Source organism: Nothoprocta perdicaria, unplaced genomic scaffold, assembly GCF_003342845.1.
Source record: "Nothoprocta perdicaria isolate Ctin4 unplaced genomic scaffold, notPer1 scaffold_86, whole genome shotgun sequence".
Classification (NCBI taxonomy): domain Eukaryota; kingdom Metazoa; phylum Chordata; class Aves; order Tinamiformes; family Tinamidae; genus Nothoprocta; species Nothoprocta perdicaria.
Window position 1 is genome coordinate 3,146,086 of NW_020456154.1, and position 8,354 is coordinate 3,154,439.

An 8,354-nucleotide genomic window follows, 5' to 3' on the forward strand; every position below is an offset into this window, starting at 1 on the left:
GCTGGCCCCGCGCCAGCTCCCGGGCTCGCCGTGCGGCTCCGCGCCGCGGGCTGCCGCTCTCCGCCCCGCGGGGCGCCGCGCACACCCCGCGAGGAGGCACCGAGCCGCGGTGCGGAGCGGCTTGCGGGGAGGCTGCGAGCGGGGGCAGCCCCGGGAAGGCTGGAGCGCTGCCAGAGGCTGCTGCGGGCGGCGGGAGGAGGGGAGTTGTGCCAAGGTCAAGTCCGCAGGTGCGGTGCGAGGACTAGCTGTGCAGGGCAGATCYTCTTCATTTTAGGAAGTCAAGACCTGCTTTACCAGTTACGTCCGCTGAGGAGTGGAGAACTGCAGCGTATGCCAAGCTTGAAGCTGCTCTCGAGGCCAGGAAGCAAAAGTGGATTTTGAGCATTTGTCTTAATGTTCAGACACTTCAGAAGTGTCCCCCTTTGTACCCCCCTCCACACACATACTGCTTTCAGACCTCGTTTCTTTGGGGCCAGTCCATATTAAGCATCATCCTCACTGAATTAATTAGCACATCCCTGCGAATCCTACGGATCCCATTTGTAATGCACAATATGCTGCAGAATATTGCATGATATAGTATGGTGAAAGGARATGCGAGGTGACAGCGCTCTTAAATGTTGTTCTTGTGCAGTGGTYGGGCCCTTAGCTGGCATTGGGCGCTGCCTGAAACTGTCGATAGAGTGGACAAAACATTTAGGAAATCGGATAGATTTTTTAGATTTGTCTTCTCTGAGAAACTGCGCCCTTTTTCTTTCACATAAAATACGGCAGCTAGTCCAATTTATATTCCGAGTTTGGGCAGGAGCCATTAGGTTGAGGCAGCCAATGCCAGGGCCCAGTAGTAGGGCAAATCTCCGCAGGAATATTGGCATCTCCGGGTAAGGCAAGGCGGGGGAGGGAAGCGCGGAGGCTGCAGGATCCCTACACTGGCAGCRGCAGATGCAGCCCGGTACCACCGCTCCTTCCCACTGACGCAATTGCACCGTTGTCCTGAGAGAGACCGGGAGAGAGTGGCCTCAAAAAAGGAGGAGGCAGCTGAAAAAAAACAAGCCACCTCCCTTCCCTCTCATTTCACTCTTTCACTAATTCCTCAGGGCTCCTTCAGAGTGCAAGCCTCTCTTCCTTGCCCCCTTCCTCGCGGCCCAGGTTCAGCTTTAACGAGTGAGTCATTAGCGTGCCACAGAAGTACGGAGGAGGAGGTGACATTGGGGTCTTAAAAAAAAAAAAAAAAAAAAAAAAAGTGGGAAGGACTGTCGTTTTTCTCCCCTTGGATTTTCCCCATCCTGTTTCCTGAGATACGCGAGAGGTTTTGTCTGCTCCAAGGACAAACAACGGGGATGGATACGGGAGCCGACACTATCTCTGCAGATTAAAGGCGCCTTCCTCTGATGTCCAGCAGAAGAGGATCTGCTCGGGCAGGAGGGGTGTTTGTCCAAGACGAATTGCAGCCCCAGAGAGAAGCTTTCCTCCATCTCCAACAGAAATACTCGTCTTTCAGCTGCCCCCCAAGGCTCTTTTTTTCTTTCCTTTTTTTTTTTTTTTTTTTTTCCTCATTGTTTTTTTCGGGGAGGGGAGGCAATGAAGAGAGTATTCGGGTCCCTTGCTTCAGGTGGAGCTCTGTTTGAAGAATGAAGTTGAAAATACAACTATTTACAAGAAAAATAAACGTGCYGGATGCATAATGTTCTGTAATTGGCATCTCCTTATTTTTTTCTTAAGTGTGAGAAGAGGGAAAAGTCCCTTCTTGTTTCCAGTGAAGTCACCAGTCTAATATGACATCCACATACTTTCTTTCTCCGCTCAATGCAGCAAAGGTGCAATCCCCGGAGGAGCTGGGCCTCCCAGTTGTCCTCACCAATATACTGGTGACCACAGTTTCTTCTCTTTTGTTCAGACCTTATCAAACTCATTGCAGGGTTGTCCTGCACTTGGAGTCACAGAGCCTCTTCGTATGGCCCTGCCAGCAGGCAGGTCCCTGATGCCCAGCGAGTGAAGATGATTTTGAGGAGGATGACTCACATTTCGGGGCCAGCTCCGTTCTGCTGACGAGGCAGGAGCACGTTTGGAGGGCTGCCCTGTCGCGTAACCCAAGCCCTAGCTGGCCGAGCTGATGCACAGGCAGGAATCGGGTTAAACAGCCTCAGGCCAAGCAAAGTAGCCAGAGGCGGGTTGTTAAGTGGCGTTTGAAGCTCATTCACCGCTCGTGTCTCAGGAACGGGAGCCCGGGAGCTCCCTCGCATCCCTAATGCTGTGTCCCCCGCCTCCTCCCCTGCACTTTCCCCCTTAATCCCAGATTTCAGGCCGCTAAGGCCTAGACTTGTGAAGCTGTAAAAGGAGAGGAAACAGTTGCGAACAAGGTTTCAGGTTAAGTGGGGTCATTTGTATGGTATAAATAACATTTCTCCTAATTTCACGTCCCAGATTCGGAAGYGGAGAAGCCGTGCTGATCAGAAGCAGAAAACTGAAAGCCACGTCAGTTTGGATCAAAAGTGCAGAGATTGCAGAGTCCGACCTATAATCTCAGTAGTACATCCGTTTTAAGGACAGTTAGTAAACTTCTAGAAGCTCTTAGTCAAAACTTTAGTTAAAAATATTATGCTWTTCTAATAAAAAAGGCGTTTCACGAATTGGCAGGTTCACACACRGCCCTTCACCCTTTTCTCATCATCTCTCAGAGAAAGCTGACGTGTTTTTCTTTATTTCTGAGATTTTGCCAAATTTACTGCCCGAACTCTTTGCAGAATCTATATTGTGGATTTCCAAGTTTCCTGCAAAGAAGCTTTCGTGTAGATCAGCTCCTCCTCCGGCTAGCAACAGAAAGATATTCATACTAAGCAAACGACCAAATAAATTAAATGGAGATCAAACCACCGCTGTCAAAAGCAAACGATTTATGGAGAACCTAATGAACAACAAGAAGCCTCTACACCAAACACTGAAGCTGCCGTTGCAGACAAGCAGAAACCCGAGAGACCTTTGCAAAAAGGAAGACACATTCCTGTACACAACTAGTGACCCCGCCAAGGAGAACAACTAGATGTCATCGCTTACCATCATCTGTGCATAAACAAGCATTTAACTCCTGGAACAGGTTTGATTTACTACCAAGTACTTTCGTAAATTCAGTTTACCAAATCTTTGCTCTTGACTTTTTTTTCCCCACTTTTTCTCCTCCTTTATTTTCTCATTTCCATTTTTTCAYTTTCTCCTTTTCTTCTYCTTATTATCTCTCAATATGTTCAGCTATTTCCTTCTTTTACACGGCCCTTTCTTCTCTCTTGAAGTCTTCTCTGCGGGAAGTCTTTCCTCTGTGTTTTGAAGATTCGCACCTCTTTGTCTCTTTTGACTTTTATTTGTGGGAAGACAGACGGGTCGGAGTGTTGAAAGAATCGCGTATTTACTTTTTTTTTTTTCTCCCCTTCTTTTCTTCAGGCGAAATTTCTGGGTTTCCTCTGGGAACGGGTGAATCCACGCTTGCTGTGGCAGTGTTAACATATCTTGCTACTTACCTTTTGGATGTCTCTCAAGCGCGGTGGAAAATGTTAGATTGGGAGACAGCTAAGGAAAGGTGAAACTCGGGGTGGGAGCCCCACTTATATAATCTCTCTTGTGCTTTCTATTTTCGGCAGGTGATACCCACTCCTCACTGCTATCAGATATTCAGGGATTTTGGTGRCGGTGTCACATTTATCTTTCCCTTAACTAATCAAGGGAGGCTATTAATAATCCCTGGCACCCACCCTCCCTTAGTTGTAAAAGCCTATTACATCGGCAAATAGATGGTCTGTTTGACATTTTAATGGTAAAGGGAAGAGCAGAGAGGTATAAAATAACCATCTGGGGGCAAATAGGTGCTTCATCATGCAAAAGATGAAATGAGTTGTCACGATGAACCAAGAGTTTCAGAAGGAAGGGAATATGAAGATGCAACCTCCTCATCAGAGGGAGGTAGTGCAAAGGCTTATGGTGAGAATTTGTCTTTTTGTCTCTTTAATCTTGGAAGACACTACTTGAGACAAGGGAGAACAACCCTAAACCATACTCCTGCACATAAAGCTGCAGCACTCRGTTTACCTGTTGATCTTGAAGGAAGGCAGATTATCCTACAGACCCCAGTCTAGATGTAGCCATCTTTTAACACAGATACTCAGGAGGGTGCAGGCAGCAGCAAACCCAAGTTGTGTAATTATGTCTGTTCTTACCTAAAGGGACATACAAAAGTGGCGTGCGGTTTGGGTTCAACTAGGAGAGTGTTGTAGAAACCTAAAAAAATTTAAACTTGAGCTTACTTAGAAGAGATGGAAGGTTGTAAATGGAGTGCTACAATATGTACAGTCATAATACATGATACATAATACATGTAMATAATACAATGACTGTAACCTCTTTAGTCACAAATTTTCATCATGTCAATCTACTACAAGCTTGTTTGTTCAGAATAAAGACATCTTTGAACACATTTTCATTTTTACTCTATCAAGCAATAACAACAACAATAAAAATGTCATTGAAACCCACTTATGTTTGTAATCTATGTGGGGTTGCTTCTCTTCAATGTTTTCCTGGGAGGAAAAAATATTTTATAAAGGACTATAAATCACATATCTCTGAAGTATATTTGTTAATAAAAGGTCTTCTTTGTTTGCTTCTGTTTCAGAAGGAAGAGTTTTTAGATTAAAATGCAGCCAGATTGTAATGAAATGGTAATGCACATCTGTAATACATCTGAAATTATCCTTTGGGAAGAGCAGGTGCTGCAGAAGTGAGATTTGATTTTTCTTCTTTGATTAATTGATCCTAGAAAGGAGAAAAGATAATTGAGGTATAGATGGGGTAAGAATATTTAACTATGTTTCTCTGTYGTTGGTATCATTTTGATGCCAAGTTCTGTGACAAACTGGCAATTCTCCAGCAGCTTGAGGTAATTTCAGAAGTGTGAGCTTTGTTGAATCAAATATCACAAAGATTAATTCAATCAGTTTAGTGTTCTCTGTCTTATTTATTTGCATTATATTTCCTGTAGTGTTCTTGGAATTTCTTGGACTAGATGATCTCTAGAGGTCCCTTCCAACCTCAGCCATTCTGTGATTCTGCAGTCTCTGAAATGTGACTTCATTTCTGCCTGATGCATAGGAACGAGCACATCTGTGCCCTGGGCAATGAGGAGCAAGTGGAGAGGCGGTCATCATGATTTCTCTGTATGATGTGAAAGCCATCCTCATTAGTGGAAACTTTTTCTTGTCTTTTTACATAGTTCCTCATAAAAAATATTTACAAAGAGAGAAGCAAATTTATGACCTCATCAGGCAGAGAGTGAGGTCTTTGTTACTTGTCGGTTATTTCATTAGCTAAGAAGGACTTTTTTTTTTTTTTTTTTGGTGGTAGGAGGAATACAAGACAAATTTCACCATTCTAGGTCATTAATACAAGTTTAGCTGGAGCTGGAACACATGGGGGCTTGTGGCAACATGACATTTGATGACCGAGATTTCATTTGTGTGAAATGACAGATTTTGGGCAGGAAGATTGTGTAACTGAACTCACCTGTAAATATGTAACTCTATTACTCATCTCAGATTTGTTCAGAAAGATTAGGACTGGGCTTGCCCCTTAGGTTATATATCTACTGTAGCATTACTTGGGGTGGAGTCAGAAGCTGCTCCAAACCCATACTAGCCCATGTTCCTGAAATATTTGATATTAAGATCACCATGTATATATAACACTTTAAAAAGGAAGCTGGTCCTACTACTGYCTTTTGTCTAGCACACATATTTTACAAAGACCTTCTACTTTAAGGGATACCAGCCTGCTGTCTTTCACCCACCCTGTATTTCTTTCTTGCTCATTGTCAAATAAATAATATAACTTTCTTTATTTGGAAGCACACTCTAAAATGCAGAGGTTTTGTTAATATATTCCTTGATTGGCAATTTATATTTCTGTAATATATTTTTATCTCATTACTTCCACATATAACTCCCTCCATCAGCTTTTTTTTTACACTATTTCCACGATGTTTATGCTCTTTTTTTTTTTTTTTCAGTTTATAGACAGCTATAGTATCCTCCAGTCCCTGGTTAGCCAAGATGTATAGAATTATTTATTTTAAATCTTCCTTATGAATTAGCCTCTCTAGACCTCTAATCATTTTTCCTTGCCTGTTTTTGATGTTCCTCCAATTTTGTTGGCATCTTAATGGTATCATGGTGCCCAACATAGTATAGAGTTACTTTGCTATCTGAGCTTGTAGAATACCCTAACGCATCTGTGATAGTCTCCAACCTGTTTCTAGGATATAAGCCAAGAAAGATAAATCAGGTTGAAGTTACTGCAGCACAAGGCTTTTATAGGAACTGATGCCCATCTATACTGCATTTAGTTTTGGAAGCAATTCCYACATGAATTTTAAATCTTAAAACAAAATTCTTGTATGCCTGCAGCATATTTCAGTTAAAAATGCTCTGAAGCATTTTATAGATCACACAGCTTATATAGAGACCCATTCATTTTCTTTTAGGACAAGCCTCAGTGTTGGTCTCTTCCCACTTCTAGTGAAGCTAGCAAACATACCCCTTCCTACAAGACCCTAGTTATATTGTTGTCTTCCATATTACTTCTAAAAAATTTGAAGCAATATCATATTAATATTCTTCTTAACTTAAATGGGTTGTGTTACAAAGAGGTGTCCAATGTAATCATAAATGCTGCCACACTGGGATTCAGAAGCCCAGAAATCCTCTACTAAAAATCTTCAGGAATAGTGGGAGTGCATATCAGTATGAGTATTACTATGAAGATGAAATGCATTAGAAATTGTCTAGAATTTTATGGCAAACCTTTTTTATAATTTTCAGAACATACRTTTACACAGATAAGAATGTAGCATCTATCAAATTTATCCTGYAAAGCTCTTTATCAAGTTATGTTTTGATATTGAGAGTTTCTGTGGATTGGASAGAATGGGCAATTTTATGGAAGAGAGATTCACAGTTACCAAATTTGTATGGGCCATATCTMGTTTAGGAATTTCCTGAGCTGAAGTGGTTGGACTTGAAATGGGATTAGAAAAATGTTTCACATATGTTTGCTTTGCTCTTATGCTCCTTCTAATGACCTTCTAATCCTTCTAGATTTTTTTTTCTACAACCAGTTTTAGAGACAGTGTATTGGGCTAAGGGGAATTTTTCTTTGATTCATTGGGGTAGTTCTTAATTTCTTATTTTCTTCAATGTASTTTATGATATATATGTGTGAGAAGTGGAACAATCAAGCGAGCAAAATGTATGTGAAAAATATTTCAATTAAAAGGAATGGCTTGCAATATCCACAGGAAAAAAAAATTTATCACTAATAAATATCAGAAAATTTTAGTTCTTTTTTCTTTTTTTTTTTTACTGTGATTTTTTTGCTTATTTGTTGTTCTTGAGTTCATAAACACTTTTGTTAACCCGCAAATGATCATACTTGTTGAGATATGTGAAGAAGTGAACAACTATTTCAGTAGTAAGTGAAAATGCCAGTTGTTTTGTGTATGCTAATTATTTTCTTCTTGCCAAATGGAATATGTCAGACTGAATCAGGCTTTTGGGGTTCCATTACTTATTAATAGTCCATGGGATGGTTTATTTGATTTGCCTGGGAGGTCTGTATTCTTAGAATCAAAGTTTAGGTGTTCCATTTTACATATGACTCTTCTGATGAGTGACTGAAAAGCTGTAAATAGCAAATGRCTGCAAGAGATACCCAAGACACTAGAAGTAGGTCACTAATAATCCAGGGGGGTTTTGAAACCCTCCAGCTTGCATTGTAAATGATGTGGAAAAGTTAAGTGTCTTGAGTAATGTCACCTGATTAAGATAATACAAATGTAAAACAGTGATTAATATTTCTGTGATTAGTATTTCTGGTGAGTTTGACTCTGATTACCAAACAAGGAAGGAGGCAGTCCTGAGAGAGTAGATCTGTGCATCGTAACACCTTCTAGCCACTCTCAAATAGATACTAAGAGCAGGATGAAAATCTGTTAGCTCCAGTGGGAGTCCTTAACACTACGTTAAGGGAATATAACAGTTTTCTTTACAACAGACACTTGTGGGTATCAGATGTTTGTTGTATTTGCCATTCTGATATTATTCACTTTGGTAAGAACAAACCTATATAACCTCAGGAGTTGTATTCCACGGTAAATTAGCACAACAGAAGAGTGATTTCATTTTGTATTCCTATTTATTCAAGGCTGGTGGTAGGAGAGGATTAATAGCATCTAGATCAGCATAAACAGCGTTTTGGGAAATTTTACTTCAGTTAGCAATTGGAGATTTGGGAAAACCCAAATTTTGATAGTTTCC

General features: G+C 41.3%; 1 long non-coding RNA gene across 1 annotated transcript; it reads left to right on the forward strand.

The window, feature by feature from the left end:
• Positions 1 to 3,041: 3,041 nt before the first annotated feature.
• On the forward strand, positions 3,042 to 3,518 carry LOC112958394. Its single transcript, XR_003251415.1, has 2 exons — positions 3,042 to 3,094; positions 3,436 to 3,518. It is a non-coding gene; the product is annotated as an uncharacterized LOC112958394 (long non-coding RNA).
• The last annotated feature ends 4,836 nt before the right edge of the window (positions 3,519 to 8,354 follow it).